Consider the following 20,768-nt stretch of genomic DNA (forward strand, 5'->3'; position numbering starts at 1 on the left):
GATAGTAAGGGCTCCATGAACCCTTATCAGAGGAACACCAAGGGGAAGTGCTTCAAGAAGACCCAGAAGGTTTGGAGAAAGAAAAATCGTTGTAGTCGCTGCAATGAGGACGGACATTAGGAAAGCACATGCCAAATGCTCCATAGCCAGAAAGTAGCAATAGAGAAGCCATTTGGTGACAATGCTCAAACACATTCATGGTGGTCCACTTTATTAAGGAAAGGACGTTTTTTTCAATAGTAGTTTGTATGGCCTCGGTTTGTAAATCATGCATTGCAAGTAAATCTAAAAGTGATGATGTGTTTCCATCACTTCAAAATGAAATGATGATTTTTTTGGGCCTTCTTATTAGCAGTTGAGGTATTGGTTTTTATTGTGTAATCCTTGACCAAAGAGTGTGTTCTATAAACTCTTGGCAAGTGAGGGATTGTTGATTCATGAGTGGTTGCATATCAGTGCAGAAGATGTATTAGTTTTGCATGCAGATGATTGAAAGTGTGGTTTGGAAAGGACACACGTCGTATGTTGAATGGTGTTAATGATTTTGGTGGTACAAAAGCTCTCAATGGGGAGGATTGATCCTGGTGGATCTCTAGATACTAGTGGCATGGTAAAAGGCTCAAAATTCAAAGTGGAAGAAAGTTTATTAACTTGACACTAGATCAAAGTGCTTTTCGCCCTGATTCCAACGATGTGAAAAACACTCTAATCCGAGTTTGTATGAGGAAGATAGAAGTAGTCAAATTTCAGGGTTGACTTACCCATGTGGCAGGCTTAAGGAGGGTGCAATTTGGCAGAAACCCGACACTAAAATATGGCCATTTTTCCAGGAAAATTTGTAGCACGATTAATTTGTTGAGTAACCCCTAAGGTTCAATTTTTTTTATAAAATGGGTAATAAGTGTTAAAAAAAGGGACGGGTAGGCCATGACCCCTGCCGCCCTTGGTGGAGCTCACAACAAAATAGTATTAAAAAAGGGGTGGGTGGCCATGGCTTTGCTGCCCAGGAGCCGTCACAATGAATTAGTATTAAAAAAAGGGACAAGTGGCCATGACGCTACTGCCCCTTGAACCACCGCAACATAATTTATAAAAAGAGTTGGGGGTGGGCTATCAAACCCACCATCCTTCCACCCCACTCCATTTATAACGAAAAAAAACAGTGGAGGATGCGGATGAGCCACTGCTCTAGTGGACCTTCTACCCGGTACATCAAACAACAACATAAATGAGTTAAAACAAGAGGGGAGGAATTTGACCCCCGACCCCTCCTCAACGACTATGCCATTTTCACCATTGCACCAACGAACTCCATTGGGAGATCCACTAGCCCAAACCTTATATAGTCCTTCTTGCACAATGCAAATAGGGAGGGCAGACTTGGCATGGAGAACGAGGAGTAACATAATTTAATTGCAGGAGGGGTGTAACCTTGAGTGGCCTATGGTAGGGGGCGGAACCTTACCTAAGCACAATTTTCAGAGGGTCATTTTTGGTCCATTGTCAGAATTGGGAAAATTTTATGTCGATTTTTCACCTCTCGGCAATGGGAACTCAACAGTGATGTCAATTTCTGCAACATAGCTCTCCATTTTTCGACCATATTCCATATTGGAGGTATAAGACTAGTTATCTAAACGCTGATTGTACTTCTTTCTCTTTTATGCCACTTAATGAATGAAGGCCTCCCCATTGATCGAGCAGGGCCTGGAGATGTAGTCAAAATTGGATAAACTTCGTTATCAAGTCTCTTATCTTCTTTTCATGCCTTATGTGTTTTCTCTCCTCTTTCATGTGCACATTAAGTTTCTATGGTTAAGCTGCAAATTTGTTCATGAAACTCTTTAATACATATATAAGCAAAAGATCTTGGATCACTACATATCCCATCACGCCTTAGCACCTGGCATGTCTTGGCATGCCTTGACACAATTTGGCACATGTTAGCACACCCTGGAACTCGCTAGCACACTCTAACACTTATTGACATGCCCTGATATTCCTGAGCATGCCTTACCAATTCTTTGCATACCTTATCACTCCCTCCTTGGCATGACAACTACCACTCATTGACACTCCCTGACACACACTCATATTCATTCAATCAGGGAAAATTTTAAGAACCCCCCCCCCCCGAAATTTATAAATATAATAAATGGGCGAATCTCCATGGTATATAGGAAAAATGGAAGGCGATTTTATCAATAATATAATATGTATATATAATTTTTTGGCGAATCTCTCAGCAGGCATGGCGAATATTTTATTCAATTATAAGATCTTGTAAGATCTTGGCGAGTCTTTCACTAAATAATAAAACTTTGTAAAGTCCTAGTGAATCTTAGCATTGTGAAATCTTAGAGAAGACTAAAAATGGATCTATGCTGGTTTAATTGCCCCATTTAAATAGGCTACATTCTAGGTGAATACCATGGGTCAATACCATGTGCCATTTTTATTTTTATTAATTCTAATATTAGGGTTAATAATGGTTTTTTGCATGGTATTAATAGCAATCTAGTCCATGGTATTTGTCCCATAGTATTTTTCCCACAGGTTTCACCTAAATATAACCCATTTCTTGAGTGTTCGTAAATATAAGGTGAATTATGGAGTAAATATAAAAAAATGTTTTATTTGTTTACCATACCTCTAGTTTATTTATATTTTTATTAATTTACCATACCTCTGTTACAAATATGGTATTTGGCCCTTAGGATTCACTTAAATAAAACCTCTTTCTTGAGCCTTCATAAATAGAACGAGGGTTATGGACTAAATATAAAAAGAGGTTTTATTTATTTACCATACGTCTAGTTTATTTATATTTTTATTTATTTACCATACCTTTTGAGTAAGTATAAAAAGACGTTTTATTTATTTACCGTACCTCCACTTTACTTATATTTTTATTCGTTTACACCAGGTGACTTATGGAGTAAATATGAAAAATGTTTTATTTATTTACCATACCTCTCATTTATTTATATTTTTATTAATTTACCATACCTCTTTTATAAATATGGTATTTGGCCCATAGGATTCACTTAAATAAAACCTATTCTTGAAAATGGGTGAATGGATTCACTTAAATAAAACCTATTCTTGAAAATGGGCGAATGGAAGGTTGTAACTCCTAATTTCAAGGGCTAAATTTACCTTTTTTACCCTCTCCCTTAAAATAAGGTGGGATATTTGAGGTGATTTGTAAAAATGTACTATGATACAAAATACTCGCCCACTAAAAATTTAAAACCCCTTAATTTCGCCAAAGGGCGAACATTCGCCCCTAAAATTATCCTTGCATTCAATTCCATGAATTTTGACCTAGTGCTCCCTTTTGTTGTCCTAGTACTCCCTAACACTCCTAAGCATGCATTGGCACTGTCTAGCACACCTTATCACTCTTCGACATGCCATGGCACTTCATAGCATGCATATGCATAACACTCTGTAAACACATTGGTACTTGGAATGTGTTAGCGCTTGCCAAGTCTTAGCATGTATGGCATATTTTTATATGTCTTGGTATGCTTTTTCATCATTTAATATTAAATTTATTTGAGATTAATTATTGGAAATTAGACGAGAAGCAACATAGGGAGATTTGGCACTTAGAATGCACTAAGACCTGGCACTTGACACCTATTGGAACGTAGTGTTGGTGTGCCCAGTGCGCCCCTCTTGGAAAAGGTAAATTGATGACATATTAACCCTCTTATGTGTTCATTTCCTTGTAGTTTAAAATTTTTGTGCCTTTTGTTGCCTTCTCAGTCCTTAGCATGCATTGTCACACCCTTTCACATCTTGGCATGCCTTAACACTTGGCACATCTTAGCATGTTTGACATGCCTTCGCACTATCTGGCACATGTTACCATGCCCTAGAATTCCCTATCATGCCTTGGCACTCATGCTCTCACAACTAGCTAGCATTATATTTTTTCACAACTTGGGAACCCAATCAAGTCCTTGGCTACTCCAATTCATGTGACATTGGCTTGCTTCAGTCATAACAAATTGACCAATTGCACCTACTATAAGTATATTATGGCTTGTTCACCTAATAATTTCCTATAACTCATCTTAGGCCACACATGTCCAAGATCAAATTGTCCCACTTAGCTAGTTATAAATATAATGATCACATCTAGCCATGGCCATAAAACAACTAAGAAACATATATTACAAAGGAAATATTTCACATGTATGCCCAATTCATATAAACGATAGATCATTAACTGAGAGTTTGAAAGAACCACAATATGCACAAGGCACACAAGATATAATCTAACACAAGATGAGTACCCCAAAACTTATACACAACAATGTACAATATGTAATTATCTAGAATATTTTAAAACATGAGCATGTGGCCAAAGTGTGCCACATATCATATAAAAATAATAGCTAAAGGAAAACTAGTGTTGTTCCCAGTATAAAGTCTCCCTTTGTCTAAAATTGCTATGGCAAGCCCCTTATCACAACCATAGGTTTTCTTCTTGTAAATCCTATTATGAACTTCTCCTAACAAACTTTGTCCTTGGCACACTTGAATTCCCTGACACACACTCTTATTTGTTCCTTTCCATGAATTTTGACCTATTTCTCCCTTGTGATGCCTTGACACTCACTAACACTCTTCAACATGCATTGACATTGTCTAACATGTGTTAGCATGCCTTTTCATTCCTTGGCATGCCCTGACCCTCCCTAGTTATCATGCCCTCACAACTACCCTTACTTAATTTGCAACATAGGAACCAAACCAAGTCCTTGCTTGAATACAAGAGCTTGACAAAGTTATCATTACTACAACTAGACTATGTTGTTGAATTGTGTAACTTGGGAGGTACTCCACAAGCCTAGTGAGATGGGTTTATGTGAATTTGGTCACAAAATTATTTATGGACAAAGAACCCAAGTGAAATGGTTTTGGACCCAAGATGGGGTTTAAATCTAAAAGAAAATTAAAAAGGAAAATTAATATTTCCTAAGGTCTAACTGGTTAAAACCCGTAAGTTCTAGATGATTACTAATGTTGAAAAGTGTGCAACAAGAAATGCATGTTGAGAATGCAACAAGATGATGGAGCTTAGTGGAAAGGAGTCGCCTTCACTAAGTGGGCCCGCAGGCAAATTATGGCGCAAATTCTATCACAGCAGGAGTGATCAGAGTCTATTTTTAGATTGCTAGTCAAAAATAGAAAAGTCAAATATTATTGTCTCATAATAATATTTAGACTATAAACTTTATCTTATCCTCTTGGAGCACTTAAGTTTGAGCTACAGATGTGGCACATGCAACTGTCAAAAGGAAATACACTTTCTTTATGAGTCAGTTGAGCTATTGCATGCAGGACATCAGTTAGAACTCATGTGGTTGAGTTCTGTGGAGTTGGATGAGCAGTTAATGGAGTTGTGTTCAGTTTGACTTAGTTGAACTAGTTGTATTTAGTATAACTGACCAATAGACTAAGTGATGAGTTGTGTGAATTAGTTATTAATTAATTCACTAATTATTAACTCATAATGCAACTGAAGAATACATCAGTTAACTCAGTGCATGTACAGTTCAGTGGAGATAGGTGTTAGAGGTTGAGATTACTATCAGTTGTGCATGAGATTGTGCACATGCATGGGATTGAGTTATGCCAATGATCTCTGCGTAGTGTGGGACAATACCAAGTGAAATATAGCCTCTGCTAACGTGATTCCCAATGTGGGTGATTCTCTTGAGGTAAAAACGAGTTTGGTTCAGCCATTCTCATTCATTCTCAGCGGGTATTGTGCAGTGGAGGCAGGCAAAGCAGCGGAGGCGATTTGGAGATCAGATCTGAGCTGTATTGTGTGTAACAGGTGGAGATAGTGCTAGATACTTGTGAGGAGAATTGTACTATCTATTGTTACATGTTCTCAATCAATATAATATACAGATAGTTGGGGTTTTTAGCGAGATTCTTTCCCCGAGAAAATATTGTGTTGATATGTGTGATTGATGCTTCTATGTGCGCATGTTATTGTTTCGGCATCTGTAAATTGATGATCAACATAGAGGAGGTTATGTATTATGCATGTTTTCTGCAATAGTGTATAATCATGATAATCTCTGTTGAATAAGTGTCATATTATTCAAAATTTCTACATGGTATCAGAGCTAGCTGATTTGTAGAAGAAGTTCTACATGATGTCAGTGTTGTATTGATCATCAGATCTATTATTCAGAAAGTGTTTACATTTTATTTCTTCAGGCAGAGTCTGTGATCGAGCCAGGTAGCCTCTAGATTCATCCTTCTTTTGGAAGGTGAGATATCGGTGAATGCCCATACAGTCAATCTCTATACGAGAAATACTTTGTTCTCACGAATTCTAGATCAGAGGTGGTTGAGTTTTGAGCTGGTGGAATTCGAATTTAATTCCAAAGAAAGAGATAAAACTCAAAAACATTAAGTGTTAGAATGGTGACAGTATGCCCCAGTATCTCACGAAGTTTACCCAATGCCGGGATGAGCCAGGAAGTGTGGGGGTGACTGTCGGATGAGGATGGTGAGTCTAGCACTCCTTGACCTTCCTAAGAGTTGGCATAGCTACCAGGACTCGGTGAATGGAAGGGAGAAACTGCTAGGATGGGAAAGAATTTGGTCGGATCTTGTGCAGGAGGAGATTAGATGGAGCACCAGAGACAGTTCTTCATCTATGCATGATGAGGAGAACTGTGCCTTAGCGAGTAAGGTGAAGAAGGGGAAGGAGAAGGTTTCTCTTTCCGAATCTAGTTCTTCCAATGATGGGAAGAAGGTTGACAAGTCGAAGGTGCGATGCCTTCATTGTCATGAGTTGGGCCATTATGCTACTAATTGCCTAAACAAGAAGTCCAAGAAGGGATCCGAGGAAGGATCTGAAGGTGAGGTAGCCTCACTTGCTTCACAGTTTGAGTTGGAATTCACACTCTTCGCATGCATGGTTTCATGCATGGTGGGAAGTGGTTGGTTTCTTGACAGTGGAGCTTCTTTCCACATGACCGGTGAAAAAAGTTTGTTTAGTACTTTGGAGGAGAAAGTTCTCCAGATACTCATAGGGATGGGTAATGATGAGAAGTATAGTGTCTCAGGTGTAGGCACGGTTATTTTTCAGAGGGAGCATGGAGCTCGCCTTACCTTGACCGATGTCAAGTACGTACCAGGACTGAAGAGAAACTTGGTGTCGATCACGATGCTGGAAGACAGAGGCTATGATGTAGTCTTCAGTAAGGGAAAGGTTTTCCTTAGACACAACATCACTAGACAGGTGAAGCAGATTGGTTCACAGGTCAAGAACCTGTATGCTCTTCAGGTTCAAGATGCATGTAAAGCCTTGAGCAGCAAGGCAACTGATGGAGACTTGGTGGTTGAGAGGGAGCGTATATTACCTCTCAACATGCAGAGCCAGAAGAAGTCTCAGACGATTGCGGAGGAGCCACGATTGGTGCAGCAGCTTTAGGAGGTTGTGGAGTAGCCACAACAAGGGAAGCTGAGAGGAGATCGAGTAGAGGCATCTACTCATGCAGAGACCTCCAGTAGGGGGAAACTTCGAGCCAGGTGGGCTGAGGGATCGCATGTAGCCATACCTCTAGGTAGGAGGTCGGGTGATGTGGGTTGATCATCCCAACGAGGAGGGGCAGGATCCTTGAGGTACACAACCTCTTGGATGAGACCTTGCTATGGGAGCCCCGATGTGGAGTAGCAGGAACTGATTGATTGGGTAGAGACAGATGCGGATGGAGTGGCAGAGAGAGCGATAGTGTAGGGAATCCCAGGATAGTGCATAGCATGCAGGTTGCAGCAATGCGAGAGGCACAAGTGTTTTGCACAGTGCTAGGTGGCACAGAGAGGTGTGCAATGGTGCGAGATGCATGGAGATGTTGCAGTAGCGCAGATGTCAGAGAGGGAGCACTTGTCAGCAGCAGGTAGAGCTTCAGCATCAGAGTATGTTCCTAGCCCAACAAAGTGGTCAGTTGGGAGTGTTTTTTTTCCAAGTGTTGTTGGAGCAAAGTTGACCGGGCAGATGTTTTGCACACGGAACATTCCAAAGTTACAGGATCGGGTTTGAGAGGAAGCCTTTCTTGTTGAGAGGGAGTGTTGAAAAGTGTGCAACAAGAAATGCTTGTTGAGAATGCAACAAGATGATGGAGCTTAGTGGAAAGGAGTCGCCTTCACTAAGTGGGCCCGCAGGCAAATTATGGCGCAAAGTCTATCACAGCAGGAGTGATAAGAGTCTATTTTTAGACTGCTAGTCAAAAATAGAAAAGTCAAATATTATTGTCTCATAATAATATTTAGACTATAAACTTTATCTTATCCTCTTGGATCACTTCAGTTTGAGCTACAGATGTGGCACTTGTAGCTGTCAGAAGGAAATACACTTTCTTTATGAGTCAGTTGAGCTATTGCATGCAGGACATCAGTTAGAAATCTTGTGATTGAGTTCTGTGGAGTTGGATGAGCAGTTAATGGAGTTGTGTTCAGTTTGACTTAGTTGAACTAGTTGTATTTAGTATAACTGATCAATAGAGTAAGTGATGAGTTGTGTGAATTAGTTATTAATCAATTCACTAATTATTAACTCATAATGCAACTGAAGAATACATCAGTTAACTCAGTGCATGTACAGTTCAGTGGAGACAGGTGTTAGAGGTTGAGATTGTTATCAGTTGTGCATGAGATTGTGCACATGCATGGGATTGAGTTATGCCAATGATCTTTGCATAGTGTGGGCCAATACCAAGTGAAATATAGCCTCTGATCACGTGATTCCCAGTGTGGGTGATTCTCTTGAGGTAAAAACGAGTTTGGTTCAGCCATTCTCATTCATTCTCAGCAGGTATTGTGCAATGGAGGCAGGCAAAGCAGCGGAGGAGATTTGGAGATCAGATCTCAGCTGTATTGTGTGTAATAGGTGGAGATAGTGCTGGATACTTGTGAGGAGTATTTTACTATGTATTGTTACATGTTCTCAATCAATATAATATACATATAGTTGGGGTTTTTAGCGAGATGCTTTCCCCGGGAAAATATTGTGTTGATATGTGTGATTGATGCTTCTATGTGCGCATGTTATTGTTTCTGCGTCTGTAAATTGATGATCAATGTAGAGGAGGTTATGTATTATGCATGTTTTCCACAATAGTGTATAATCAGGATAATCTTTGTTGAATAAGTGTCATATTATTTAAAATTTCTACAACTAAGAGGCCTAGGAAAATCTATTTAAAGAGGCCTTAGAATGAAGGGAAGAACATCAAGAGAGAAAGAGCTAATTTTATCAAAGAGGCAAGGAGAGGTGTATTCCTAAACTAGGTTGAGCTAGAGGGTCGATCAAGGGATGCTAAAGGGAGGCCATGATCATCCACCAAGAGTAATATCATCATATGAGGGTTCACAAGAATGCCACATGTCTTAATGGTTTCGATTTTTGAAGTAGGATGGCATATTGTTGGTTCTCTTATGGTAGATTGAGCTCAAGAGTGGCTTCTCATGAGAATTTGGGCATGTGGTTTCAGTGGTTTCTCTGTGTGAAGGTCGCATCAAATTATGAAATAACCGAGAGGGTTGAGATCTTGTCTTGTGGTTGTTAGTAGGCCACAAGGTCCGCGATAAACACCAAACCAAATGGAGGAGGGTCTCAAATAGAATTTAGGGCCACAATAGAAGTAGTTGCATGTGTAATATTGACTGAGGTAACCCTAGTTTGAGGGTCATAGGGATCTAAACTTCATGTCAAGAATCAATCAAATAAATGCCTAGAATATATGGATCCATATGAGCTAGGTCGAGTCTCTTATGGAGGCAAGAGTTTTTATTTTTTCTATGGGTGGATAAGGTTTGTTATAAATCAACTAGAACAAAAATATAATTTACTAGTTAGGGTGGTTTCCTAGCATGTTTAGTCCATACAATATTCCCTTAAGACCGTGAAAAATCTACGTAGAAGAAGAGGGGTTGTGACCCTTAAAGTGAGGTTTATCTATGAAATATAGACTACATATTTGAAACATAGTTTGTAGAAGTATGCATGTAGATAGAATATCCAAAGGAGGGTGGAATCTCAGTAGAAGATTTAGCAAAATAAATGTTCCATATGAAGAATGGATTGACATGAAGAGGAGTTGATTTTGGTGGACTATCCATAGAGTTTTCAACAAAGACCCTATCTTGTGGTGGTTAGGAGGCTGCAAGGTCTGTGATAAAGACCAAGTCAAATGGAGGAGGGTCTCAACTAGAATTTAAGGCCATAATAGAAGTAGATGCATGTGTAATATTGACTGAGGTAACCCTAGTTTGAGGGTCGTAGGGATCTAAAATTCATGTCAAGATTTAGTCAAAGAAATTCCCAGAATCTATGGATTCATATGAGCTAGGCCAAGTCTCTTATGGATGCATGAGCTTTTGTTTTTCTATGGGTGGATAAGGTTTGTTCTAAATCAATTAGAAGAGAATTATAATTCCCTAATTAGGGTGGTTTCCTATCATGTTTAGTCCATACAGTATGCCCTTAAGACTGTGACAAATCTATGTAGAAGAAGAGGGCTTGTGACCCTTAAAGTGAGGTTTATCTATGCAATATAGACAACATATCTGGATGATGTTTTGTAGAAGTATGTGTGTAGATAGCATATCCAAAGGAGGGTGGAACCTGAGAAAAAGATTTAGTAGAAGAAATGTTCCATATGAAGAATGGATTGACATGAAGAGGAGTTGATTTTGGTGGACTGTCCATAGAGTTTTCAACAAAGACCCTGTCTTGTGGTGGTTAGTAGGCCACAAAGTATATGATAAATACCAACACAAATGGAGGAGGACCTGCACTATAATTTAGGTCCAAAACATAAGTAGTTGCATGTGTAATATTGATTGAGGTAACCCTAATTTGGGGGTCATACAGATCTAAAGTTCATGTCGAGATTCAGTCAAAGAAATTCCCAAAATATATGTATTTGTATGAGCTAGGTCGAGTCTCTTATGGAGGCAAGATTTGTTATTTTTTATATCAATGGATAAGATTTGTTCTAGAGAAATTAGAACAAAGTATAATTCCCTAGTTAGTGTGGTTTCCTAGCATGTTTACTACATATGGTATGCCCTTAATATATTGACAAATCTATGTAGAAGAGGAGGGGTTGTGACCCTTAAAGTGATGTTTATCTCTGCAATATAGACTACAGATCTAGAAAATGGCTTGTAAAAGTATGTGTGGAGATAGTAGATCCAAAGGAGGGTGGAACCTGAGAAGAAGATTGAGCATAAGAAATGTGCCAAATGAAGAATGTATTGGCATGAAGAGGATTTGATTTTGGTGGAATTTCCATAGAGTTTTTGATAGAGATCTGAAGCTACCTATAAGAAGTTAGTCAATGGACTATTAGTGGCTGATTTGTGACCCTAGCTCAATCATCTAAAGATTGTTAGAAGGATGATAAGAGGAGTAGTTGAGATATGTTCATATATTGGACAACAAGTAAATTTGTACACAAGAACAATGATTTTGAGAGGACTCAAATCATTGTAAGGTGGAAAATTTGAAGATCCCTAGATGAGGGCAGTGTTGTGGGCTCTAGATCAGTAAAATAATTTACTGTGGTTGGGAAAATTGATGGCAATCCATGTACAGTTGGAGGTTTGTTAGGTGAATGTCAAAGAAGATCCCTAAGTCGTATACTTGTGAAGGAAAACAAGGGTGGTATAAGGGTAGGTGTATTGGGCCTAAGGATGTGCAAACATTGAAGGACTAAAGTGGCAGTCAAGTGGGCCAACCAACTAGCTCTAGTTCATTGTATTGTAGAGGATTGATTTAGTGAGAAGAAGGGCATTCTCCATAGCCCTAGACTTTTCATCTTGGAGCAGTAGTATGGAAAAAGTGGGCATACCAAAGAGATGTTCACAAATGGAGTTGTGAATAGTTGATCGAAGACCGTAAATATTGCAAACCTTGAATGACAAAGGAGGCAACTAGAGGGAAGAGTTTGTTGATCCAAGTTCAGTAACCTAAAGGATTTGAGCTCATTGATAGAGGCAGATTGAGGAGTTACATAATGGGAAGCAAGAGGACTTTCCAGATGTGTTCAAGACATGTGGACTGAAAGGGTTGTGTGCGTTGGGTGCAACCCAACTTGGCCCAATTTTTGGTTAAAACTCTACAATTTAGGGAGCGAAGTGCGTGGTACCATGGAGATATGTACCAAGTGATGTTTTAGGGGCTTCGGGGTGGGTGAAATTCCCTTCCTTTTGTAACGAGTTTGTGCAATAATTAATTATTTTTAGGAGGACCATTGTATTTTGATGTACTCGTTGATGTAATTATTATATATAGGAGAAAATATGTAAGTCCAAATAATAATGATGATGATATGATACGGGCATAAGAAAATATCTCTGTAATTTGTGTTTGGGTCTTGAAGGAAAGGCTCTGTAGTTGAGTGCACAGAGACCTAAAGTTAGTAGCTGGGTGTGCAAGTCAAGAAATTGTAAGTTTTTTCAAAGAATTAATATAAGAAATATAGTTTTGATGGGCATAACTTGTGTATGATTATTATGTATCTTTTTCTTTCTGATAAGTATTTGATAGAGTGAAGTAATATATGACTGTGAAGTAACTTATGCATGTTAAGTATAAAAGAAAATATAAAAATACCACATCGCATCATCCCTCAAGGCTATAGAAACCTGGTTCTTCATCCTCCCATAGTCGCTTTGGGTAAGACTTTGATCTTCTTTGTAGGTCATTGTTGAAAGGGCTAGTGATTGAGGCTTTTTTAAGTGTGCAGTCAAAATTAAACCTGGGTCAACCCAACCTAAGCAAAAAAATGGTTTCATTGTTGGGACTGAGATCAATTTAAGGGATATGTTTATGTGGCATCCATTGAAGAAAGAGATTCGGGATTGGGTACAATAGAAGGAATGAGAATTTGCAGAGCAAGAGAATAGAAGCCCTCGTCTATCATGTGAAAGGTGGCTGGAGAAGTATATCTTTGAATATAAATATGAAATATTCTTTGATTCATTTCATGTTGAGATGTACGAGTGGATATCAAGGTTCACCTAAAGAAAAGACTACTTTAAAGGTGACGAACATGAGGAGTGGACTCCTAAATTGATAGAACAACTCAAGAACACTGACAACAAAATTTGAAGGGTTGTCGACTTCTAGATCGATAGAATCATGGGAGGTTTTATTACTAAGTTTGATGTAGACTTGATTGTGTCCTATAGCGAAGAAGAGTGAATATTCTTCAAAGGACTGCAAGGTAAGTACCTAAATCATTTAAAATTGTGGAGATGCTTCTTTGTGAAAAGGGAGTCTTGCAGATGCAGTCAAATTAATGTTTGGAAGAAGAGGGAATAAGCCTGAACTAGAAATCGAAGCTATGGAAAGTGGGAAAAGATATAGAATATACACTATAAAGAGATATCGTGGCCAATATCCAAAGAATTTGATAGAAGCTGACCATAGCCATCTTTTGAGGGAATCTAAAATTAAAGGAATCCTCCCTGAGAACCCCAAAGTAACTCCACAGTATTCACCCTTCCAGCCTAAAAGTTTGTTGAAGCCAGAATTGAGTAATAATCAGGGTGCTTTTGATTTTCCCCATCCCCCTATCCCCCCATCCCCTTGCCCCTTATGAATCCTAGCCCCCCTCCACCTCCCCCTTCAGGCATAAATATGGCTGATGATATCTACCTAATTTTAAAGGAACTGGATCAGAGGATCTAGAGAAGTTCTCATTTTTATGTGAAGCAGTATGGACAATGAAGTAGGTCCATGATGAAAATATAAAGAAATATAAAACTTGTCACAACATTCCAAGATAGAGCATTGATGTGGTACATGAAGTATTCAAGAAATCAGCTTAGATCTTTTTCAGTCATTAAAAAAACATTAGTAAAAGAATTTAAGAAGTCAAAGTTTGAGTCACAGTGCATCACATAATTAAAAGAAATCAAACATAAGCCTACTGAGTCTGTTTTAGAATTCAATCAAAGATTCAATGTATTATTAGATCAGGTGAGCTTCGACATAGCTCCACAGCAGCATAAGGAATGGTTCATAGTTTCACTTCTTCCATATATAAGATTTTCTTTGACGCAACAGAAGCTAGAAACTCAATTCGAAGCTCTAGAACTTACGATGAAATTAGAAGTTTCACCTATAGGGGATACCAATGTAAGGGTGTAGCAAATTCAGAATAACCTAGCAAACCTAAGCCTGTAGATACAAGATAATATTAATAACGGAAATGAAGTTCACAAAGAAGTATGGTGTAAAAAGTGCAAATCAGAGGGTCATTCTAAGGAGAAGTGCCCTCTTTTTAGAGAATATATGGCTAGTGGAGCGCCAAATCCATTAAATACATGATCTAGTCTCTGGTGTGAAATATGCAAAACAGAGGTGAACACCAATCAGAAGATTTCTATTTGTTGCAAAAGTATGTGAAAACTCTAAGGAACCTATACTGCAAGTTCTCCAAATCATTGGGACATGATGAAAACAAATGTCGATCTTATGAAATTTTGATGGAGCAAGGTGTTGATGCATATAGAATGCAGGCAAAAGAATAGTGACACGAAGGCCAAAGATAATGCAATGGTTGAGGAGGCTTCCAAGGAAGAGGTTGAGGAGGAGGAGTTGGTGAAGGACATGACCAGATTATTTGTTATAACTATGGCCAAGCATGACATTTTGCAAGACATTGTCAGAATCCCACCACCACATGTAATTATTGTAGACCCTTTGATCATGTTATTGAGGAGTGTCCTATTCTTATGACAAAGATGCAAGAGAAAAGTAACCAAAAACCAGCATAGAACCTACAAGTGATAGCTGCAAAACCAAGGACCAATAAACCTTTCATTAGTATTATAACAAGGAGTGGATTTTCGACTGGAGGTGATAAAACAAATGGAAATAAGGAATTTGAAGCTACATGGGTAATAAAGACTGTGGAGAAAGTTCTTTCTTTCAATGTTTAGAAGGAAAAAGAAGTGTTTATGGAGGCAGGGTGAAGCTTTATGGATGATGGGGATTCAACCTTTAGCAGGAAGCCAAAAGCAATGTAGAAGAATAACTGTGACATAATATTAGCTACGACACAAGATGTGGATCCAAACATTTTAAAGTATTTCCTACAAACTTGCATGAAGCTATTAAGAAACCAAAAAGTTGTAGAAGGGCCATAGGAATCGATAGACTCTTGTGCTTCTAAAGAAGTACTGCAAAGCAACATGCACGCAGTTAACAATTTACATCGACATAAGAGGAGGAATGGAAAATAAATGAGGCTCCCTACGCAGATTAGAGAATAACAAATGGATCAGATTATTCTGGATTTAGGATCTGATGGCAATGTTTTACCAAAGAAGACATGGGAGTTGATGGGTAAGCCGAAGCTTCAATGGTAACATATTCAGTTATGAATGGAAAATAAGTAGAAGTACTTGCCCTTAGGAAGGCTATCAGGTGTAACAGTAGACATTGAAGGAGTACGCATTATTGTAGATTTTAAAGTGATAGAAATTGTAGATGACAAAAACCCCTATCCAGCATTGCTTGGACTAGATTGGGCATTTGACATTTTTTCTATAATCAACTTAAAGAAGAGGCAAATGGTATTTGAAAAGGACAACATGAGAGTAATTGTTCCATTGGACCCATCAGAAGGGGCGAGATATACAGAGCCTGTCAGAGATGAGTATTGCGCAACAGATGTGGACAACATTTGTTAAGTTGTATTTCAGAGTATCCAAAATAATAATCATACTTTGTCAACATTTCAAATCCCAAAAGGGATCCATCATCAGGACTTCTGAATGATGATAGAAGAGCTTGAGCGGATAATAAATAGTTATATGAACAAATTTATAGGATGAGATAAAAGGTCCACTAATAATGAAGTAAAAACCTAAATTAAAAGTTAAAAATAATTATTATTAATAATGTTTTTTATACCTAAAAATAATAATAATTTAAATAACTATTATAAACAAAATATTTAACTATTAGTTATTATTATTAATAATAATACAACTTGACGAAGAATGATCTAAATAATGAATTAATAAATTAACTAAAAATAGATTATTCCTAAAAACAAAAATATTATTAAATATAAATTATTTATAATAATATAAATATTATTATAATAAATAATTGATTGAATAAATTAATATAATTACTAATTAATTTTTGAAATAGAAATTAATTATTAATAGTAATATAAATATTATTATAAAAAATTAATGGATTAATAATTAATAAAATTAATAATTAAAAATAATTTCTTTTATTTATAAATTTAAAGATGATGCCATTAATATTTTTAAAATGAAATAATTGATTAATTAATTAATAGATATTATAAATAAATAATTGATTAATTATTATTATAAATAAATATTTTTTTATAATAATTAATAATAATAATAATAATAATCTATTTATTTATAATATAAGATTTGATCATTAATATATATTAATATTTCTCTAATAGGATAGGAAAGGAAAACAGTGCATGAGATGCTATATCTGAAAAGAATTGATGGACCTAATCTACCTGATTAAAGAAAGCCAATTTCCACTGATCTCGATCCCATTGTCCCTATTGAGATTATGTGGATGCTTTATAATCTGAAGAGGTTCCTTAATTTTCCTCCTTTGATACTCCTCTTCTCTTGCAATAATTGAGGCATTCTCCAAACAAACATGGTGCTTAGCTTTTTAGGAGTGTTTTGCAAGGGCCGAAGTGCGAGACCTTCCATTCTTAATATCGGCTCCATCTTCTTTCAGTATCTTTTGCAGGGAGAGACTTGTTTCTCCAATATAACTCCTGCCACAAGAATAGTTAATTTTATACACTCCCTTGAGTTGATGTTTATCAATATTATCGTTCATAGACCTCATACCTTGCTTAATTGTTCTAGGTGTTGTGAACTTCATGAATATGTCTTTCTTCCTCTAGATCTTGGCAATATTATCTATCACCCCTTGAATGTATGGTAGGAACACTCTACCACAATGAGGTTGGGCTTGATCCTGAGGCTCTTGGGATAAAACCCTCCTTTCATATCTTTCTATAGCCTTTTTAATTTCATTTTCTCTATAGCCTATACTCTTAAATACTGAAGGTAAATGCTTATTTTCTCCATCAAGATGCTCAAAGTCAGATATTCTAAGGGCTCTAATAGTAAGAGTGTTAAGAACACCAAACTTGTAGCGAGGATGATGATAATATTCATTGTGGAGGTATTTTTTTGTGTGAGTTGACTTCCTGAATACCTTATGTCCTAAAGAGCCATCCTCTTTTCTGATAATAAGGACATCTAAAAGTGGAATGCTCTTGTTCTCCTCAAGATCCATAGTAAATTTTATTTTAGGACAGATAGAATGAAGGTGTTTAAAAAACTTTTCAAGTTCTATCCTACCATAATTCCATTTAACATTGGTATCATCAACGAATCTCTTCCACCAAGCTGACTTCAAAGGATATGATTCAAGGGATTTCTTCTCAAAGTATTCCATGTATAAGTTTTCCACAATTGGTGAGAGGAGTGATCCCATTTCCACCCCAGATATTTGCTCATAATAACCTCCTTGGAGGGTGAAAACAATTGACAACCAAAGAAGAGGAATGGATTAACGCCACTGTAGATGGAAAATTTAGTTTGGAGAAGGATAGTTCTTGTACCTTAGATTCAGAAGAAGAAATGGAAAATTGGCAGAATAGGCTACACGAAGTGTCTATAAGGCGATGTGCAAAGGATCACTAAATCACTTCGCTGTATAAGTTTTAAGGTATGTAACTTGCCTTACTATGATGGTTTAGGTAATGTAAGAACTTTCCTTGATGATTATGAAAGACAAATACGAGAAGAGAAAAGGTTGTTAGCTTTGGATGTGGCCCTAAGATCTACCCTTACTAGATGGTGGGGTGCACATAAAAGAAATATAGTAGATGTGTAGGAGTGTCGAAGATTAATGTGGATTAGGTTTGGGCCAGTAGATACATAAATAGAGGTAAAATATGATGGTAAAGCTAACTCTAGGGATCATATTCACTGATGCACTACAATATGGGAGGAAGTGCCAGAGTAGGAATGGGTACACGGGTTTATCCACACATTAGAGACAATTCCTATGAACTCGTACCTAGAAACGAAACTGTGCCATGGTACTATAAATTGGGCAGATTTGATTGAAGATTTTATATTAACATTCAATTTTGAAGATGATTGCCCATGCATAGACTCGGCTCTTCAGACAGTCAGAGAAAATATATTTGGGAATGTGACCTCGTTGACATGGCAGCAACCGGATTGGACTGCGCTGCTAGAACATGCATTGGAATGTTATAACATTATTGCAGAAGAAGATAAAGATCCGCACACTATCGACATATCAAGATCATAAGGACACCATGGAGTCACTGGACCTAAGCCAAAAAAACCAAATATAGTGAAGCCATTAATTACTAAGAACATGAATATAGGACCAGAAGAGGAACCAAAGTTTGCAACTATAGGAGATTATTGGGATGAAGAGACAGTCATCAAGGTTACAAAATTGCTTCGTGAATATCATGATTTGTTCCCTACTAAGTTTTTAGAAATGAAGGGTATAGTAGGATATTTAGAAGTTATGAAAATACCTCTTAAGTTTGATGTGAAGATGGTTAAGAAAAGACCCTACAGATTGAACCCAAAATATAAGGAAAAGGTGACAAAGGAGTTAGATCAAATGATAACGGTAGGGATCATCGAACCTGTAGAGGAATCAGAGTGGGTAAGTCTTATGGTGGTCCAGGAAAATAAGACTAAAGGAGAAATTAGGATTGGTGTGGATTTAAGGAAATTAAATGATGCATGCACGCATGATCCCTTCCCTACACCCTTTACAAATGAGGTGCTAGATAATGTAGGAGGACAAGAGGCCTACTCATTCACAAATGGATTTTCTGCCTATCATCATATCAGGATTGCACCAGAGGATAGGCATAAGACCACATTTTCAATAGAGTGGGGATCATATTAGTGTACAGTGATGCATTTTGTGTTAAGGAATGCCCCTTCCATATTTTCGAGAGTTGTGGTCGCGACATTCAAGGAGTACATACACAACTTTCTAGAGGTATACTTTGATGATTGGATAATATTTGGACTATTGCAAAAGCATGTTGTGAGCTTAAGGCTTATGCTGGACACATGTAGGAAGTACTAGATCTCATTGAACTTAAAGAAATCTATATTTTGTGTGACTTTTGGCATACTATTTGGGCATTTTGTGTGCAAGTAGGGTTTGATGCCAGATCCCGTGAAGATAGTACTCATTTTGAACTTACCTCCACCAAAAACAATGAGATAGTTGTGCACTACATTGGGACACACTGGATATTACTGAAAATTAATTAAGGGGTATGTGCAAATAACTGTGCCTATGGAGAAACTATTGAAGAAAGATGTGACTTTTCAATAGAAGGAAGAATGCCAAAAAAGTCACGATACATTGAAAGAAAAGATGGTAATTGCACCTATATTAGTTTTCCTGGACTAGAATAAGGAATTTCATGTTCATGTAGATGCATCATGCATAGATTGGGGAGTAGTATTGACACAACCTATTGGATGAGAAATCCATCACCCTATAGATTTTGGAAGAAGGAAGTTATCTAAAGTAGAGAATAACTACACTACCACAGAAAGAGAAGGCTTGGCTATAGTATAGGCATTACAGAAATTAAGACATTATTTGCTGGGATCATATTTCAATATGTTCAAAAATCATTCTGCATTGAAATATTTGGTGAATAAGCCTATCCTAGGCGGGAAAATTTGTAGATGGATGTTGTTATTTAGGAGTACGATTTTGAAGTTTTTATTAAACCAGGAAGGTTGAATGTCGAGCATGATCACTTATCAAGGTTGGTAACAGGGGAAGAACCAACAAACATTGAAGATAACACAAACATTATTTAGTTTTTGGCTACAAGAATGGCCCCTGTGGAATACACTACGTAGCAAAAGAAGGAGTTGGTGGTAAAAGCAGCTGATTTTTTGTTGATAGAAAGAAATTTGTATAATATGGAACTAGATGAAATATTGCACAGGTATGTCCCTGAACATGAAAGACATACTATTTTGGCAGAGGCTCATGGAGGCATAGCTTGTGTACATTATGCAGGGAAGGCTACTGTGAAGAAGGTTTTAAGAGAAGGATAATGGTGGCCCACACTACACAAGGATGCAAAGGAGTATTGTCAAGCATGGGATGTATGTTAGAGAACTGGGAAGTCATCAAGGAGGGATGAAATTCTATTGGTTCCACAAGTGACATTGCATGCCTTCGACAAATGGGCCATTGATTTCATAGGGCATATCAACCCACCTAGAAAGAAGACTGTTGTGAGGTATCTAATCACAACAACTAATTATTTGACAAGGTGGGTTGATGATCCAGGTGGATATTGGTGGCCACACTATTTCACCTAGACCCCCTAGTCAGTTTCATCTCTTTCCTTGTTTATTTCAACATTTATTATTTTTAGCAATTGTTCGGGTCCATAACTTGTGGAGCAGTTTTGACCCCCTAAACAACATTCTTTTGGGGCTCTGAGGCAGGCCCATTGCCATAGGAAAGGGCCTGCAGTGAAACCTATAGTGCTCAGAGATACGTTTCCAACAAGGTATCACATGCGCCAAATAGAGATAATATGACCAATTTACGACCCTGGGAAGTTGGTTTCCTAATGAAC

This window comes from Pinus tabuliformis, chromosome 5_2 (assembly GCF_031772625.1).
Source record: "Pinus tabuliformis cultivar Carrire ecotype Pingquan chromosome 5_2, CPIR1, whole genome shotgun sequence".
In the NCBI taxonomy this organism is placed as follows: Eukaryota; Viridiplantae; Streptophyta; class Pinopsida; order Pinales; family Pinaceae; genus Pinus; species Pinus tabuliformis.